Here is a 17,855-nt window from a genome sequence, read left to right as displayed (position 1 = left end):
AAATTACATAAAAATCCAGCATGCATGAGGACAAAGGGGACATTCACAGCATCTTACAATCATGGTAATTAGGGAATGAGGAAAGAAATACAATATATTATCAAACATTAAATACAATAATATGTGATGTTAAAGGATAAAAATCTTACCTTAATATAGTCCTTCTGCAGGACCTGGATGATGGCAGAACAGGTCTCTGGGATAATGATCCCCAGAGCCTGGGGGGAGATGCCTGTCGAGAACTTAAGGTCCTGCAGACTTCTCCCAGTCACCAAGTACCGCAGGGTGACAACTAGCCTCTGCTCGGGAGTGATGGCTTGCGGCAAGCAGGTATCCTGCCTGCTGATATAGGGGGTCAGCAAAGCCAACAAACAGTGAAATACGGGGTCCGTCATCGCGAGAAAGTTCCTGAAATCGTCAGGATTATTCTCACGGATCTCACGGAGCAAAGGCATGTGACAGAACTGGTCACGCTGGAGCAACCAATTCTTGGTCCATGAACTCCTCCCCACCCTGTTTATGGACTGGGCTTGTGTCAAAGTAAGGACCCCAACACCAAACTCCCGCACAGCACGAACTTTACGATGAGTACATATATGCAACATGGCTAGAAAACGGTCGGTTGCTCAGAACGGAGTAACAGAACGCACTGAAGAAAAGCAAGGCCTGTGAAGAGCGACCTGAAAATCAGTAACAAACGAACAAGAACACAATGACAAGTCAATGGTAACTCGCTGCACGCACTGAAGAACAAATACAAACCCACAAGCACAAACTGAACAGCAGAAATACGATCTGAAAACCACGAGTCTGAAAAAGCGCAAATCGTCTCTCACCAAACTTTTACTAACACGAGATTAGCAAAAGGAGCCCAAAGGGTGCCGTGCTTAGTACTGAACTGCCCTTTTATAGTCTTGTCATACGTGGTGGATGTCATCGCGCTCTTGGCTTTCGGAAATTCCGACAACTTTGTGCGACCGTGTGTATGCAAAACAAGTTTGAGCCAACATCCGTCAGAAAAAATCCATGTCCGACTGTGTGTACGGGGCAATACAGTGTATGTGATAAAAACCATGTTTAATTATAACATTAAAACAAAATAAAGCAAATAGTCTGGATATCTAGCGTGATATATTTCCTCTCATAGCTGTGGTGTCAATATCATATCATAGTTTACTGGCTGACCTAAACAACAGTGGAACATCTGTATCTTTATGTGTTTACTGATGCGTTTCAAGTCTTTCTCTTTTTAAGGGGCAAAAATGAACCTTCATATCAGAACTAGAGCTAGATATATAGCTATGCATCTACAAAATAGAATACACATAACAAAAGCTATATAACAGCTTATGCTGTTATGCTGCTAACAGATATGCAATTTAAACACTTACATCTTTGATGAGAAATATACATAATCAGTCCATATTAATTTTATAAACAGCCCAGCCAATGCACTCAAATGACAGTCAGACCCTCAGGGAAGGAAGAGGGGGAAGCAGGCAGAGTTCCAAGGGACATCAGTGATCCTAAAACATGGTTGCTTGTCAGCTGCTTCCTTCCTGGTTAAAGCGATATCTCTGGAACACAAGGAAACACAAAAACTATTGTTTTCTATGTGTCACTGCAGTTACCCGCAATTATCCTGGTACAGTACCTGCACATAGCGTGAACGGGCCCTAAAAGCAAACTACAACATCTAATGACAAGGGGACTGGTTCACAAATTATGCAAGGTAGAATACATTTTGTTTTTGAATTTATGCATGCATGAATGAATGTTGTTTGCCTGGATTCCTGAATTGTGTGATTCTCCCAAGTTCCCAAGATCAGATCTGTGTGTAAATATTCAGGTAAATCAAAAATAGGCAAATTTAGAGTTTCCTCTGATTCAGTCATAACTAATGACCCTTAACAATCAGAACTACTTTTACTCAAGCCAGACCTATAGAAATGGATTCTGTTTAGTCACCATGATAACTGCATTTAGTGCTTTGCTATCCGCACTTGAACTAAATAAACACAGAAATGTATTAAAATGTCAGATTCTTAGGTGTGCTTACCTCTCAAAGTAGGGATTGGAAGTGCCGGAGTTAATTGGATATACAGTAATTAATGATTTAAACGGCATCTCACTCTAAATAATATTCTGACTAACGTTGAACCTATTGGAAATCCAGCCAATCATTATGTGTGATAGTAGTAATGCTCAGAAAGGCTAGAAACAGAGGCAATAATTGACTCATACTGGTGGGAATCAACCACAAATAGCCAGGAGCCACCAGCCTAGGAAAATGTCACTTCTAGTTTAAAACAATTAAATGATGTTAAAGCACAACTGTGAAGTGCCAGAAACTGACGGCGGTCCTAGAAAGTGCAGTACAGATAAGGCAGCTGCATAACAGGATTCCCTACCTCCCACAGCTCCAGACAACCAAGGGGTGCTGATTATGCAATATAAAATAGTTGAAGTGCGTAATGATCCTTGCAGATGCTGTAAAGCGTAATTCTAGCCCCAAGCTTGTTTAGTTTTGGGTAGTGAAAAGGGTTAAGAGTTTAGTCAAATTTTTATATTGCTGAGTAGGGATGAGCCGAACACCCCCCGGTTCGGTTCACTGCAGAACATGCGAACGGACCGAAAGTTCACGCGAACATTCGAACACCATTAAAGTCTATGGGACCCAAACGTGAAAAATCAAAAGTGAGAATTTTAAAAGCTAATATGCAAGTCATTGTCATAAAAAGTGTTTGGGGACCCAGGTCCTGTCCCAGGGGACATGTATCAATGCAAAAAAAGTTTTAAAAACAGACGTTTTTTCGGGAGCAGTGATTTTAATAATGGTTAAAGTGAAAAAATAAAAGTGAAATATTCCTTTAAATATCGTACCTGCAACTCTATTAATAACTCTAATTTCCCCTCTAAAGGGTTGCTGTCTGCCAACATTTCCATAATACCAAAACCGGGCAAAGATCCAACCCAGTGTAATAGCTATAGACCTATATCCTTGCTCAAAATAGACCTTAAATTGTTTGCAAAGATATTAGCCACACGCTTGTCTCCTCTTCTCCCAGGAGTGATCCATAATAATCAGGTGGGGTTTGTCCCCGGCCGAGAGGCTAGGGACAACACCACTAAAACGATCCATCTCATCTCTTTTATACAGCGCAAAGACCTAAAAGCCTACCTTCTATCCTTCAACACCGAGAAGGCGTTTGATAGGGTTAACTGGCAATTCTTACGGCTCTCACTTGAGCAACTAGGCATAGGACCAACCTTTATCACTAAAGTAATGTCGTTGTACTCTCAGCCCTCTGCCTCAGTGCTGGTTAAAGGCACTGCGTCAGAACCATTTGACATCTCGAATGGTACATGGCAGGGCTGCCCCCTCTCCCCCTTATTGTTTGTTATCACCATAGAACACCTAGCATGTGCTATATGCCAGAACGCATCCATCCATGGCATACAAATGCCCTCCTCCCACCACAAGCTATCATTATATGCGGATGACCTTTTAGTCTATATACAAAATTACATATCTCATTACCATCTCTCTTCCTGGAATTACGCCGATTCGGCTCCTTTAGTAACTTTAAACTTAATATAGCCAAAACGGAAGCCCTCAACATCTCCCTCCCTGCCCCTACGCTGTCCCTATTGAAATCAAATTTCTCTTTTCAATGGCAAACGAAAGGGATGTCATTCTTGGGGGTTACCATCCCTCTAATCTCGCCAACCTATTTTCACTGAACTATGTCCCATTACTCTCCCGCATACAGAAAGACCTGTAGGAATGGGGGGTATCCCCCTTACCATGGTTCGGGCAGATTAATACTCTTAAAATGGACACTCTGCCCAAACTTCTATACCTCTTTCAGACAATCCCTGTCATAGTCCCCAAATCTTTCTTCACCTCCTTATGCTCCCTGGCTATCAGATTCATGTGGAACCGTGGGCTTCCCAGAGTCAAATACAAACTGCTCACTCTCCCGAAGTTACAGGGTGGGGCGAGTCTCCCTGAATTTGAGCTCTATTACAAAGCCACCCATATGGCACACATTTTGGAATGTCTCCCTCGTCCCTTCCTGAAGGAGTCGGTCTCAATAGAACAAGACTTGGCCCCTGTGGACCTCGGGGCTCTTCTATGGGAATATAGACAGGACTATGTCCACTTACCCACCACACTAACGCGTGCCTCTCTTAATCTTTGGTACCGCAGAGGTTTTTGCACCATCCTATCTTCCGACCCATCCGCATTAACATCCCTGTTTGATAACCCTCAGGGCTTGGGAGCAACGACCATGGGGTCTTTCAAACGTACTGATTGGCCTCAAGCGCATTCTTTTGTACATCACATACAGGGGACACCGGTCATGCCGGAAGGATCCTGTGACTGGCTTACTACCCTGCACATGTCCACATTTACTAAACACCTACACGCTTCCTCCCAAACACACAGCCCTCAATCTAGTTTGAGGACCTATGCTCCCTCCCTGAAACACCCAGACACCTTCTTTCATCCCTATGAGGCCTTTTACAAGCCCTAACACATGATTACCTGCCACATTACACCATGGTGTGGTCTGCGGACTTGGGTGAGGACATCTCCAGACTGGAATGGCAGACCTCGTTCCACTTTACACATAAATCTATGATATCTTGCTATTCTCAGGAAAAGAATTACAAGATTCTATCCAGGTGGTACAGGGACCCCTCCACTCTGCACAAAATTTTTCCATCATCTTCAGCATCCTGTTGGCATTGCAACGCCTCCACTGGGACCTACCTACACGTCTGATGGGACTGTGAGAGGATCCGCCCCTTCTGGACTCAGGTATTTAATTGCTATAATAAAATTTACAATGACACGTTACCGACCTCCCCAAAGAATGCTCTCCTCTCCATATTACGCGGGTCTATAACAACACAGAAGTTTTTTTATGTCCTCAGTGAGACAGCTCATCCCATCATATTGGAAGACAACCACCATTCCTCCCTCATCACGATGGGTTTCGTCCATGAACGATACCATGAGAATGGAGGAGATGTTGGCCCTAGATAATGACACATATGAAAGGCATAAGATGCTGTGGTCTGTCTGGCTTCACTTCTCCACCTTAGACTCCCTCATGAACATACTATCAAACCCCCCAAGAATCTCCTAACGAGAACCTTACCCCAGGGGCTCACTGGCCCATGAAGCCATTGACACACCACCCTCTGCTCTAAACATTTACTACCCCTAGAAAACGTCTCCTCAGCAGCTCCTTTGCTCTCCCTTAACCTTCCCCCTTATCCCTCTCTTTCTACTTCTCCCTATCTTATTCCCTGTCTCTCCCCAACTCATCCCTTCCCTCCCCCCTTTTCCTCTTCTTCCTCTCTTTCTCTCCTTTCTCCGAAATGGGTTTTTCTCTTTTACTCTCTACGATCTACATGTGTTAAGTGTTAAACTATACCATGAACACTTACTAGCCACAACCACTTCTTGTGCCAAAGGACGGTCCTTCACTCTAGCCTAACACTTCTAGGGAACGGGAGTCAGGCTGTGGGTGATAGCCATTGGGCTCACTCCCAACACATGTTTGTTTGTGACTGTCCATGGATTGTGAATTTTCATGCTGTTCACTATGTTTTCTATGAAAATGTTAATAAATATTTTTTCAACACTAAATATCGTACCTGGGGAGGGACTATAGTATGCCTGTAAATAGCGCGCGTTTCCCGTGTTTAGAACAGTCCCTGCACAAAATGACATTTCTAAAGGAATAAAAGTCATTTAAAACTGCTTATAGTGTAAAAATTACTAAAGCGCTGATGTGAATGATTGTATCAAATTGTGAACCAAAAATTATGTTAAGATGAACAAATGATAGTGACTGCTATTATTGTGATGTGTGTTGATATCACAAAAAAGTAAATATATAAAAAGTTAATAAAGCGCTACCATCAACCTTAATATAGCACAGTGATCCAATAAATAATGTGATCCAATAAAGGATGTGATCCTATAAAGAATAAATAAACTAAACATGTATAAGTGTCCAGTAAACCACACTAGATATAAATTAATTACTGTTCTTCCAAAATGCTTGTAGATTTCTGGAGATACTGGGAAAAAAGTCAAATACCACTCATTTGTAAGATAAAACACAAAAGGACAACAATACCCAAATGATCAGGTATGTAGTCTCTGATGTTGTTCACATGTGGTGGATTGCTTTCATACCTTCATTGCTTTCAATCCTTCATAGATTGATATCGCTCAAATAAAAGAACGGACATACCTCATTGCGCAAATATATAAACTAAAAATGACATGCAGGTAATAAAACACAATTGCACTCACACATGCCCCGCAATAAGATTGCATTTAAGAAGGTCAGTTGCATATATTCACACAGTCTCCTCACTTAGCTTTTTCCTGCTCACACAGCACTGGGGTTACTGGCTCCTCCTTCATGTTACATCACTGGCACGTGACTTTTTCAAGGTTCACTTGAAGGTTTATTCTTTATAGGATTACATCCTTTATTGGATCACATTATTTATTGGATCACTGTGCTATATTAAGGTTGATGGTAGCGCTTTATTGACTTTTTATATATTTAAAACTGCTTGCGGCTTTAATGTAATGTCGGGTCCTGGCAATATGGATGAAAATTATTGAGAAAAATGGCATGGGTACCCCCCAGCCCATTACCAGGCTCTTTGCGTTTTGTATGGATATTAAGGGGAACCCCGGACCCAAATTAAAAAAAGGCGTGGGGCCCCCAGGCCCTATATACTCTGAACAGCAGTATACAGACAAGACAGGGACTGTAGGTTTGTTCTTAAGTTGAACCTGTTTTTAATTTGGAACAGGTACATTTTGTAAGTGTAGCTCCAGCCAAAAAATCAATTTGTAAGCTTTTTGGATAACATAGGGAAGGGTTATCATCACCCCTGTAACATTTGTTTTGCTGTCTGTGCCCCTGTTCAGAAGATTTCACCTCACTTTCTGTCCCAATGACAATTGGATTTTGAAAATTTGGAGTTATTAGGGAAACAAGGATTGGTGATAAAGCATAAGTGAAGAGGAGACACCTTTTTCCCATATTAACTCTTACAGGAGAGAATTTCCATTTGTAGGGGTAGATTTCCTCTCACTTCCTGTTGTCTCCCTCTGTTTGTAAGTAGGAGTCATTTGTAAGTCGGATGTTTGAAAGTAGGGGACCGCCTGTATATACTATATGGCCTGCCCTATATACTCTGCAGAAAATTGGGCCTTAGGTGTTGGTGGTACCAGAACACTGTAAGCCCTCACAGTTACTCTTGGTGGGCGCTGGAATGGGCCCTGTTGTGAAATATTATATCAAGAATTGCAATTACATGCCCCTGTTAAACAGGGGCAGAAAAAATTGGGCCTTTGATGGTGGTGCCACAACACTGTAAGCCCTCACAGTTACTCTTGGTGGGTGCAGGAAAGGGCCCTGCTGTGAAATATTAGATCAAATATTGTAATTACATGCCCCTGTTAAACAGGGGCAGAAAAATTGGGCCTTAGGCGGTGGTGGTGGTGGCACAACACTGTAAAGCCTCACAGATACTCTTGTTGAGCACAGGAATGGGCCCTGCTGTGAAATATTAGAGCAAATATTGTAATTACATACCCCTATTAAACAGGGGCAGAAAAATTGGGCCTTAGGCACTAGTGGTGGTGCCACAACACTGCAACCCCTCACAGATACTCTAGTTGACCGCAGGAACAAGCCCTGCTGTGAAATATTACAGCAAAAATTGTAATCACATGCCCCTGTTAAACAGGGGCAGAAAAATTATTGGGCCTTAGGTGCTGGTGGTGCCACAACACCGCAACCCCTCACAGATACTCTAGTTGAGTGCAAGAACAAGCCCTGCTGCGAGATATTACAGCAAAAATTATAATTATATGCCCCTGTTGAACAGGAGCAGAAAAATTGGGCCTTAGGCACTGGTGGTGTGCCCTGAAACAAAAATGTTCTTAGAAGCCAACAACATTAGGGATGAGCCGAACACCCCCATGTTCGGTTCGCACCAGAACTTGCGAACAGGTAAAAAATTTGTTCAAACACGCGAACACCGTTAAAGTCTATGGGACACGAACATGAATAATCAAAAGTGCTAATTTTAAAGGCTTATATGCAAGTTATTGTCATAAAAAGTGTTTGGGGACCTGGGTCCTGCAGCTGTGTGAAGTTGGCACCCCATGTTTGTAAAACCTGAATAAAAATATACCATTCGTTTGTGCCGCGTTTGTGCTGATTTGTGCCGCAAAAATGAGCGTTTGTGCCGGTTCGGTTTCTGAGATATTAAACATTCAATTTAATGCAAGCCCCGCCCACTTTGCACCCCATGTCTTTGAATTTTAAAAACAAACGCGCCATTCGTTTGTGCCACGTTTGTGCTGGTTTGTGCCGCAAAAATAAACGTTTGTGCCGCTTTGGTTGCGGAGATATTGTGCGTTATAGTTGCTGTAACCCCGCCCATTTTGCACCCCATGTTCCTGAATTTTAAAAACAAACGTGCCATTCGTTTGTGCCGCGTTTGTGCTGGTTTGTGCCGCAAAAATAAACGTTTGTGCCGCTTTGATTGCGGAGATATTGTGCGTTATAGTTGCTGTAACCCCGCCCATTTTGCACCCCATGTTCCTGAATTTTAAAAACAAACGTGCCATTCATTTGTGCCGCGTTTGTGCTGGTTTGTGCCGCAAAAATAAACGTTTGTGCGGCTTTGGTTACGGAGATATTGTGCGTTATAGTTGCTGTAACCCCGCCCATTTTGCACCCCATGTTCCTGAATTTAAAAAAAAAACGCGCCATTCGTTTGTGCCGCGTTTGTGCTGGTTTGTGCCACAAAAATAAACGTTTGTGCCGCTTTGGTTGTGGAGATATTGTGCGTTATAGTTGCTGTAACCCCGCCCATTTTGCACCCCATGTTCCTGAATTTTAAAAACAAACGCGCCATTCGTTTGTGCTGCTTTTGTGCTGGTTTGTGCCGCAAAAATAAACGTTTGTGCCGCTTTGGTTGCGGAGATATTGTGCGTTATAGTTGCTGTAACCCCGCCCATTTTGCACCCCATGTTCCTGAATTTTAAAAACAAACACGCCATTCGTTTGTGCTGCGTTTGTGCTGGTTTGTGCCGCAAAAATAAATGTTTGTGCCTCTTTGGTTGTGGAGATATTGTGCGTTATAGTTGCTGTAATCCCGCCCACATTGCACCCCATGTTCCTGAATTTTAAAAACAAACGCGCCATTCGTTTGTGCCGCGTTTGTGCTGGTTTGTGCCGCAAAAATAAACATTTGTGCCGCTTTGGTTGCGGAGATATTGTGCGTTATAGTTGCTGTAACCCCGCCCATTTTGCACCCCATGTTCCTGAATTTTAAAAACAAACACGCCATTCGTTTGTGCTGCGTTTGTGCTGGTTTGTGCCGCAAAAATAAATGTTTGTGCCTCTTTGGTTGCGGAGATATTGTGCGTTATAGTTGCTGTAATCCCGCCCACATTGCACCCCATGTTCCTGAATTTTAAAAACAAACGCGCCATTCGTTTGTGCCGCGTTTGTGCTGGTTTGTGCCGCAAAAATAAACGTTTGTGCCGCTTTGATTGCGGAGATATTGTGCGTTATAGTTGCTGTAACCCCGCCCATTTTGCACCCCATGTTCCTGAATTTTAAAAACAAATGCGCCATTCGTTTGTGCCGCGTTTGTGCTGGTTTGTGCCGCAAAAATAAATGTTTGTGCCTCTTTGGTTGCGGAGATATTGTGCGTTATAGTTGCTGTAATCCCGCCCACATTGCACCCCATGTTCCTGAATTTTAAAAACAAACGCGCCATTCGTTTGTGCCGCGTTTGTGCTGGTTTGTGCCGCAAAAATAAACGTTTGTGCCGCTTTGGTTGCGGAGATATTGTGCGTTATAGTTGCTGTAACCCCGCCCATTTTGCACCCCATGTTCCTGAATTTTAAAAACAAACGCGCCATTCGTTTGTGCCGCGTTTGTGCTGGTTTGTGCCGCAAAAATAAACGTTTGTGCCGCTTTGATTGCGGAGATATTGTGCGTTATAGTTGCTGTAACCCCGCCCATTTTGCACCCCATGTTCCTGAATTTTAAAAACAAATGCGCCATTCGTTTGTGCCGCGTTTGTGCTGGTTTGTGCCGCAAAAATAAATGTTTGTGCCGCTTTGGTTGCGGAGATATAGTGCGTTATAGTTGCTACAACCCCGCCCACATTGCACCCCATGTTCCTGAATTTTAAAAACAAACGCACTATTTGTTTGTGCCGGGTTTGTGCTGGTTTGTGCCGCAAAAATAAACGTTTGTGCCGCTTTGGTTGAGGAGATATTGTGCGTTATAGTTGCTGCAACCCCACCCACTTTGCACCCCATGTCCCTGAATTTTAAAAACAAACGTGCCATTCGTTTGTGCCGCGTTTGTGCTGGTTTGTGCCGCAAAAATAAACGTTTGTGCCGCTTTGGTTGCGAAGATATAGTGCGTTATAGTTGCTGCAACCCCGCCCACATTGCACCCTATCTTCCTGAATTTTAAAAACAAACGCGCCATTTGTTTGTGCCGCGTTTGTGCTGGTTTGTGCCGCAAAAATAAACGTTTGTGCCGCTTTGGTTGCGGAGATATTGTGCGTTATATGTTGTCTAACCACATTGACTTTACACCTTGTTATTAAAGCTTACATACAGAACCTAAACTCAGCTTGGGTTTCCTTAATGTAAAGCTCCTCCCACTGTACTGGCACTGCACTTCATATTGTACCCTGAAAAAGGCACCTCTGCCGGGTTAGCCCCTCATATCAAAATTTTAGAAAAAATCTTATGCAGTTTGTTAGATCTTTGTTAGATCAGGTTAGATCAACCGTTGTTTGCATTAGATCTCACACAGAAGAAGCGATATTAACAGTTATTTGCTGGGGGGGCTAACCCGTCATCAGCCCCCCTTATCAAAAAATTGACCAAACAGTTAGCTATTTTGGAAGCAATTTGTTAGATCCGGTATGATCAAGTGTTTTTAACGTTAGATCTCACATAATTAGAGACTTATTAAGTGATTAATGTGGGGGGGCTGGCCCTCCCTTATCAAATTTTCGCCCCAAAAATCATTCAAGCTAATAGATATTGGTTAGATCCGGTAAGATCAAGTGGTTTTAACGTTAGATCTCACATCATTTCAGAGATATTCCACATCAAAATAGAGATATTAGGTGGTACATATGGACGGGCTGGCCCCCCCTTATATTCAGCGCAATGAAAATCACACCCAACTTTTGCTGCGGCACAAAAACTTTTCCTCAGCTGCAGGGGCCCAACTTATGATCCTGCACACAAGCCCTCTGCTTTCAGAAAATGCCCCTGACCTGAGCTCATCATTGCACATCCATTCCAGATGCTCGTATGTGACATCACATACATCCCATACATCACATACATCCCACACATCCCATACATCACATACAAGCACGTGGTCTGGATGTGAGCGGTGGATCAGCTAGATGAGTGTGCCAGGACAAGTAGATGTGTCTCATCTCTGCTTCCTTTTACCACTCTGCATATCACACATATCATAGATGAGAAGAGGGTACAGTGGTGGGAAAAATGAGCAGGAGGGGTTTAGATGTGGGACAGAAGAACAGGAGGGTACAGCCGTGGGGCAAATGTGCAGGGGGGTTCAGTTTTGGTGCAGATGAGAAGGAGGTTCAGTGGTGGGACAGAAAAGCAGGTTGGGTAGAACAGTGGGGCAAATGTGAAAGGAGGTGTATTGGTGGGACAGATGAGCAGGAGGTTACAGTGGTGGGGCAGGAGAACAGGGGGAACATAGGTGGGGCAGAAGAGCAGGGGGTACAGAGGTGAAACAGATGTGCAGGAGGTACATTAGTAAGGCAGATGAAAAAGCGGGTTACAGTGGTAGGGCAGATGAGAAGGTGATTCAGTAGTAGACAGAAGAACATGGGAATATGGCGGTGGAGCAAATGTGCAGAGAGGTACAGTGGTGGGGCAGATGAGAAAAATAGTACATTGATGGGGTAGATGAGCAGAGGGGTTACAGTGGTGGGGCAGAAGAGCAAGGGGGTACAGTGGTGGTGCAGATGTGCAGAAGGTGCAGTGGTGGGAGGGATGCGAAGGGGGTTCAGCAGTGGGACAGAAAAGCAGGGGGGTACAGTGATGAGGCAGATGAGCGGGGGAGGGGTTTAGTGTTGGGCCAGATGACAAGGGGGTTACAGTGGTGGGAAAATGAGCAGGAGGGGTTCAGTGTTGGGGCAGATGAGAAGGGGGTTTAGCGGTGGGACAGAAGAGCAGGGGGGTACAGCGGTGGGGCAGATGTGAAAGGAGGTGCATTGGTGGACAGATGAGCAGGGGGTTACAGTGGTTGGGCAGAAGAGCAGGGAGAACAGAGGTGAGACAGATGTGCAGGAGGTACAGTGATGGGGCAGAAGAGAAAGGGGGTTACAGTGGTGGGGCAGATGAGAAAGGGGGTTACAGAGGTGGGGCAGATGAGAAAGGGGGTTACAGAGGTGGGGCAGATGAGAAAGGGGGTTACAGAGGTGGGGCAGATGAGAAAGGGGGTTACAGTGGTGGGGCAGATGAGAAAGGGGGTTACAGAGGTGGGGCAGATGAGAAAGGGGGTACATTAGTGGTACAGATGAGCAGGGGGTTACAGCGGTGGGGCAGAAGAGCAGGGGGAACAGAGGTGAGACAGATGTGCAGGAGGTACAGTGATGGGGCAGAAGAGAAAGGGGGTTACAGAGGTGGGGCAGATGAGAAAGGGGGTTACAGAGGTGAGGCAGATGAGAAAGGGGGTTACAGTGGTGGGGCAGATGAGAAAGAGGGTTACAGAGGTGGGGCAGATGAGAAAGGGGGTTACAGTGGTGGGGCAGATGAGAAAGGGGGTTACAGAGGTGGGGAAGATGAGCAGGGGGAACAGAGGTGGGACAGATGTGCGGGAGGTACAGTGGTGGGGCAGATGAGAAAGGGGTTTACAGTGGTGGGGCAGATGAGAAAGGGGGTTAGAGAGGTGGGACAGATGAGAAAGGGGGTTACAGTGGTGGGGCAGATGAGCAGATAAGTTCAGTGTTAGGACAGATGAGAAGATGGTTCAGCAGTGAGACAGAAGAGCATGGGGGTACGGTGGTGGGGCAGATGTGCAGGGGGTTACAGTGGTGGGGCAGATGTGCAGGGGGGTACAGTGGTGGGGCAGATTTTCAGGTGATACAGTGATCTGAGGTGTGAAGGTGTATGAATTGGGGTTGATCTGAGGCGTGAGAGTGCAGGATGTTAATTTCTCACTGCTAAAGTAGTTTACAGCATTTACTTTATAAAAAATCCTTTTCGTGATTGAGATTGTGAAGTTGACTTTTTTTGTTATAAAATCGGTACGCTCAATTTCTTTGAAAACATTTTTCGGTACACTGCTCAAAAGGCTGCTTACCTCCTGGCCTATCAGTTTTTATTAAAGATGGAAAATGGGCTGTGGAGCAAGACCCGCTGTCGCCCAAAACTATTTTCTCATTTTCAATAATCAAAGAAGGTAAGGAAAAAAGGATGGAAAAGGTAAAAGGATAGAAGGGGGGGGGGGAGGTAAGGCTGGGGGGGGGGGGGTGAAATGGCGTTGGTTCAGGATAACTATGATGAATGGGCTCCGGAACTTTTCTGTGACATTAAGTCCCAAGAAGGGCAGTACCCTCTGCGGAGACGACAATCTGGTTCCATAGTCCCCAAGTGTTAGAGTATTTTTCCTGTTGGTGTTGTGCAGTGAGTACTCGATCTTCCATCTCATTTGGAATGGAGTTTTTATAGAGTTTGGCTCAGATGGAGGAGACATGTAGCAGGAAAAAGCTGGATCACCAGGAACCTTGTATTCCGTAAATTTTTGCGTGGTTTATCTGTCTCCCAGAAGTGGATCAATTTAGGGCACGACCAAAATATGTGAAGTCGTGTTCCTCCATCCCCCTGGCATCTCCAACATTGGTCAGTAGTTGCAGGGTGAGGTACCACCTTGTTAACAGTTTATAGTTGGTCTCTTTAATTTTTGTACAAACCGATGATTTCAACGAAAATCTGAGGACATGTTGTATCTGAGCAGATGTTAATGTACGCCCCAGCTTACTTTCCCATTTGTTCAAGAACGGTAAGTGTGGTTGTTCAGCCGGACAGTTCAAGAGGGCGTATGTTTTGGATAGAGCCTGTGGAAGGGAACCCTCTTTGGAACAGTATGCTTCAAAGGACGTCAGGGGACGATTAAATCCCTGTGAATTAGGCAAAGTATTGAGAAAGTGTTGTAATTGTAGCGCTGTCCACAAGGAAAGTTTGAAGGGCTCATTAGCACTACTGTGGAAGGCCATTGGCCTCCCGTTAGGAAGTGGGATGCCTGGACCCTACCTGTTTGGCTTAGGGTCCGAAACATTTGCGGTTCCAGACCAGGGAGGAACCACGGTTTTTCTATGATAGGGAGCAATGGGGAATCAGGGAAGAAAGCCGGTTCTGTGTGCTGACCTGGGAGCATATGCGGAGTGTCGTACCCAATATGGGGTGTAACTTCAGCACAGGTGGTAGTTGGTCATAGCACCACAGAGCCCCTGGCAGCAGAATGTCAGTCTGGGCCTGTTCCAGTTGTGCCCACAATTTAGAGCAGCGATGCCAAAATTTATTAATTTTAAGCTACTGCCACGGGGGCCTAACTTCTCATATAAAATAACGAACTGTTATGTACTTATCATAGATTAAATAAAACATCTCACTGATCAAACTGCAACAAGCTTTTATCCCTACTTACATTGCGATTATTACTGATTTCTGCCATGTGCATGCTAGGTTTAATGCAATAATAACTTCATCTAACAATTAACTACTAACTTGGATGTTGTTATTGGCAAAGAATATGAAATCTCTGAAATGATGTGAGATCTTACGTTAAAACCTCTTGATCTTACCGGATCTAACGAATATCTATTAGCCCGAATGATTTTTGGCCCGAAAATTTGATAAGGGGGGGCCAGCCCCCCTCATTAATCACTTAATAAGTCTCTAATAATGTGAGATCTAACGTTAAAAACACTTGATCATACCGGATCTAACAAATTGCTTCCAAAATAGCTAACTGTTTGGTCAATTTTTTGATAAGGGGGGGCTGATGACGGGTTAGCCCCCCCAGCAAATAACTGTTAATATCGCTTCTTCTGTGTGAGATCTAACGCAGACAACGGTTGATCTAACCTGATCTAACAAAGATCTAACAAACTGCATAAGATTTTTTCAAAAATTTTGATATGAGGGGCTAACCCGGCAGAGGTGCCTTTTTCAGGGTACAATATGAAGTGCAGTGCCAGTACAGTGGGAGGAGCTTTACATTAAGGAAACCCAATCTGAGTTTAGGTTCTGTATGTAAGCTTTAATAACAAGGTGTAAAGTCAATGTGGTTTGACAACATATAACGCACAATATCTCCGCAACCAAAGCTGCACAAATGTTTATTTTTGCGGCACAAACCAGCACAAACCCGGCACAAACAAATGGCGCGTTTGTTTTTAAAATTCAGGAACATGGGGTGCAATGTGGGCGGGGTTGCTGCAACTATAACGCACAATATCTCAGCAACCAAAGCGGCACAAACGTTTATTTTTGCGGCACAAACCAGCACAAACGTGGCACAAACGAATGGCGCGTTTGTTTTTAAAATTCAGGAACATGGGGTGCAAAATGGGCGGAGTTAAAGCAACTATAACGCACAATATCTCTGCAACCAAAGCGGCACAAACGTTTATTTTTGCGGCACAAACCAGCACAAACGCGGCACAAACGAATGGCGCGTTTGTTTTTAAAATTCAGGAACATGGGGTGCAAAATGGGCGGGGTTACAGCAACTATAACGCACAATATCTCCGCAACCAAAGCGGCACAAACGTTTATTTTTGCGGCACAAACCAGCACAAACGCGGCACAAACGAATGGCACGTTTGTTTTTAAAATTCAAGAACATGGGGTGCAAAATGGGCGGGGTTACAGCAACTATAACGCACAATATCTTCGCAACCAAAGCGGAACAAACATTTATTTTTGCGGCACAAACCAGCACAAACACAGCACAAACAAATGGCGCGTTTGTTTTTAAAATTCAGGAACATGGGGTGCAAAATGGGCGGGGTTACAGCAACTATAACGCACAATATCTCCGCAACCAAAGCGGCACAAACGTTTATTTTTGCGGCACAAACCAGCACAAACGCGGCACAAATGAATGGCACGTTTGTTTTTAAAATTCAGAAACATGGGGTGCAAAATGGGCGGGGTTACAGCAACTATAACGCACAATATCTCCGCAACCAAAGCGGCACAAACGTTTATTTTTGCGGCACAAACCAGCACAAACGCGGCACAAACGAATGGTGCATTTGTTTTTAAAATTCAGGAACATGGGGTGCAAAATGGGCGGAGTTAAAGCAACTATAACGCACAATATCTCCGCAACCAAAGTGGCACAAACGTTTATTTTTGCGGCACAAACCAGCACAAACGCGGCACAAACGAATGGCGCGTTTGTTTTTAAAATTCAGGAACATGGGGTGCAAAATGGGCGGGGTTACAGCAACTATAACGCACAATATCTCCGCAACCAAAGCGGCACAAACGTTTATTTTTGCGGCACAAACCAGCACAAACGCGGCACAAACGAATGGCATATTTGTTTTTAAAATTCAAGAACATGGGGTGCAAAATGGGCGGGGTTACAGCAACTATAACGCACAATATCTCCGCAACCAAAGCGGAAGAAACATTTATTTTTGCGGCACAAACCAGCACAAACACAGCACAAACAAATGGCGTGTTTGTTTTTAAAATTCAGGAACATGGGGTGCAAAATGGGCGGGGTTACAGCAACTATAACGCACAATATCTCCGCAACCAAAGCGGCACAAACGTTTATTTTTGCGGCACAAACCAGCACAAACGCGGCACAAATGAATGGCACGTTTGTTTTTAAAATTCAGAAACATGGGGTGCAAAATGGGCGGGGTTACAGCAACTATAACGCACAATATCTCCGCAACCAAAGCGGCACAAACGTTTATTTTTGCGGCACAAACCAGCACAAACGCGGCACAAACAAATGGCACGTTTGTTTTTAAAATTCAGGAACATGGGGTGCAAAATGGGCGGGGTTACAGCAACTATAACGCACAATATCTCCGCAACCAAAGAGGCACAAACATTTATTTTTGCGGCACAAACCAGCACAAACGCGGCACAAACGAATGGCGCATTTGTTTTTAAAATTCAGGAACATGGGGTGCAAAATGGGCGGGGTTACAGCAACTATAACGCACAATATCTCCGCAATCAAAGCGGCACAAACGTTTATTTTTGCGGCACAAACCAGCACAAACGCGGCACAAACGAATGGCGCGTTTGTTTTTAAAATTCAGGAACATGGGGTGCAATGTGGGCGGGATTACAGCAACTATAACGCACAATATCTCCGCAACCAAAGCGGCACAAACGTTTATTTTTGCGGCACAAACCAGCACAAACGTGGCACAAACGAATGGCGCGTTTGTTTTTAAAATTCAGGGACATGGGGTGCAAAGTGGGCGGGGCTTGCATTAAATTGAATGTTTAATATCTCAGAAACCGAACCGGCACAAACGCTCATTTTTGCGGCACAAATCAGCACAAACGCGGCACAAACGAATGGTATATTTTTATTCACGTTTTACAAACATGGGGTGCCAACTTCACACAGCTGGGTCCTGCCCCAGGGGACATGGATGAATGCAAAAAAAGTTTTAAAAACAGACTTTTTTCGGGAGCAGTGATTTTAATAATGTTTAAAGTGAAACAACAA

The sequence above is a fragment of the Aquarana catesbeiana genome, linkage group LG03 (genome assembly GCF_042186555.1).
Source record: "Aquarana catesbeiana isolate 2022-GZ linkage group LG03, ASM4218655v1, whole genome shotgun sequence".
Taxonomy (NCBI): Eukaryota; Metazoa; Chordata; class Amphibia; order Anura; family Ranidae; genus Aquarana; species Aquarana catesbeiana.
This window is presented reverse-complemented; position numbering follows the sequence as displayed.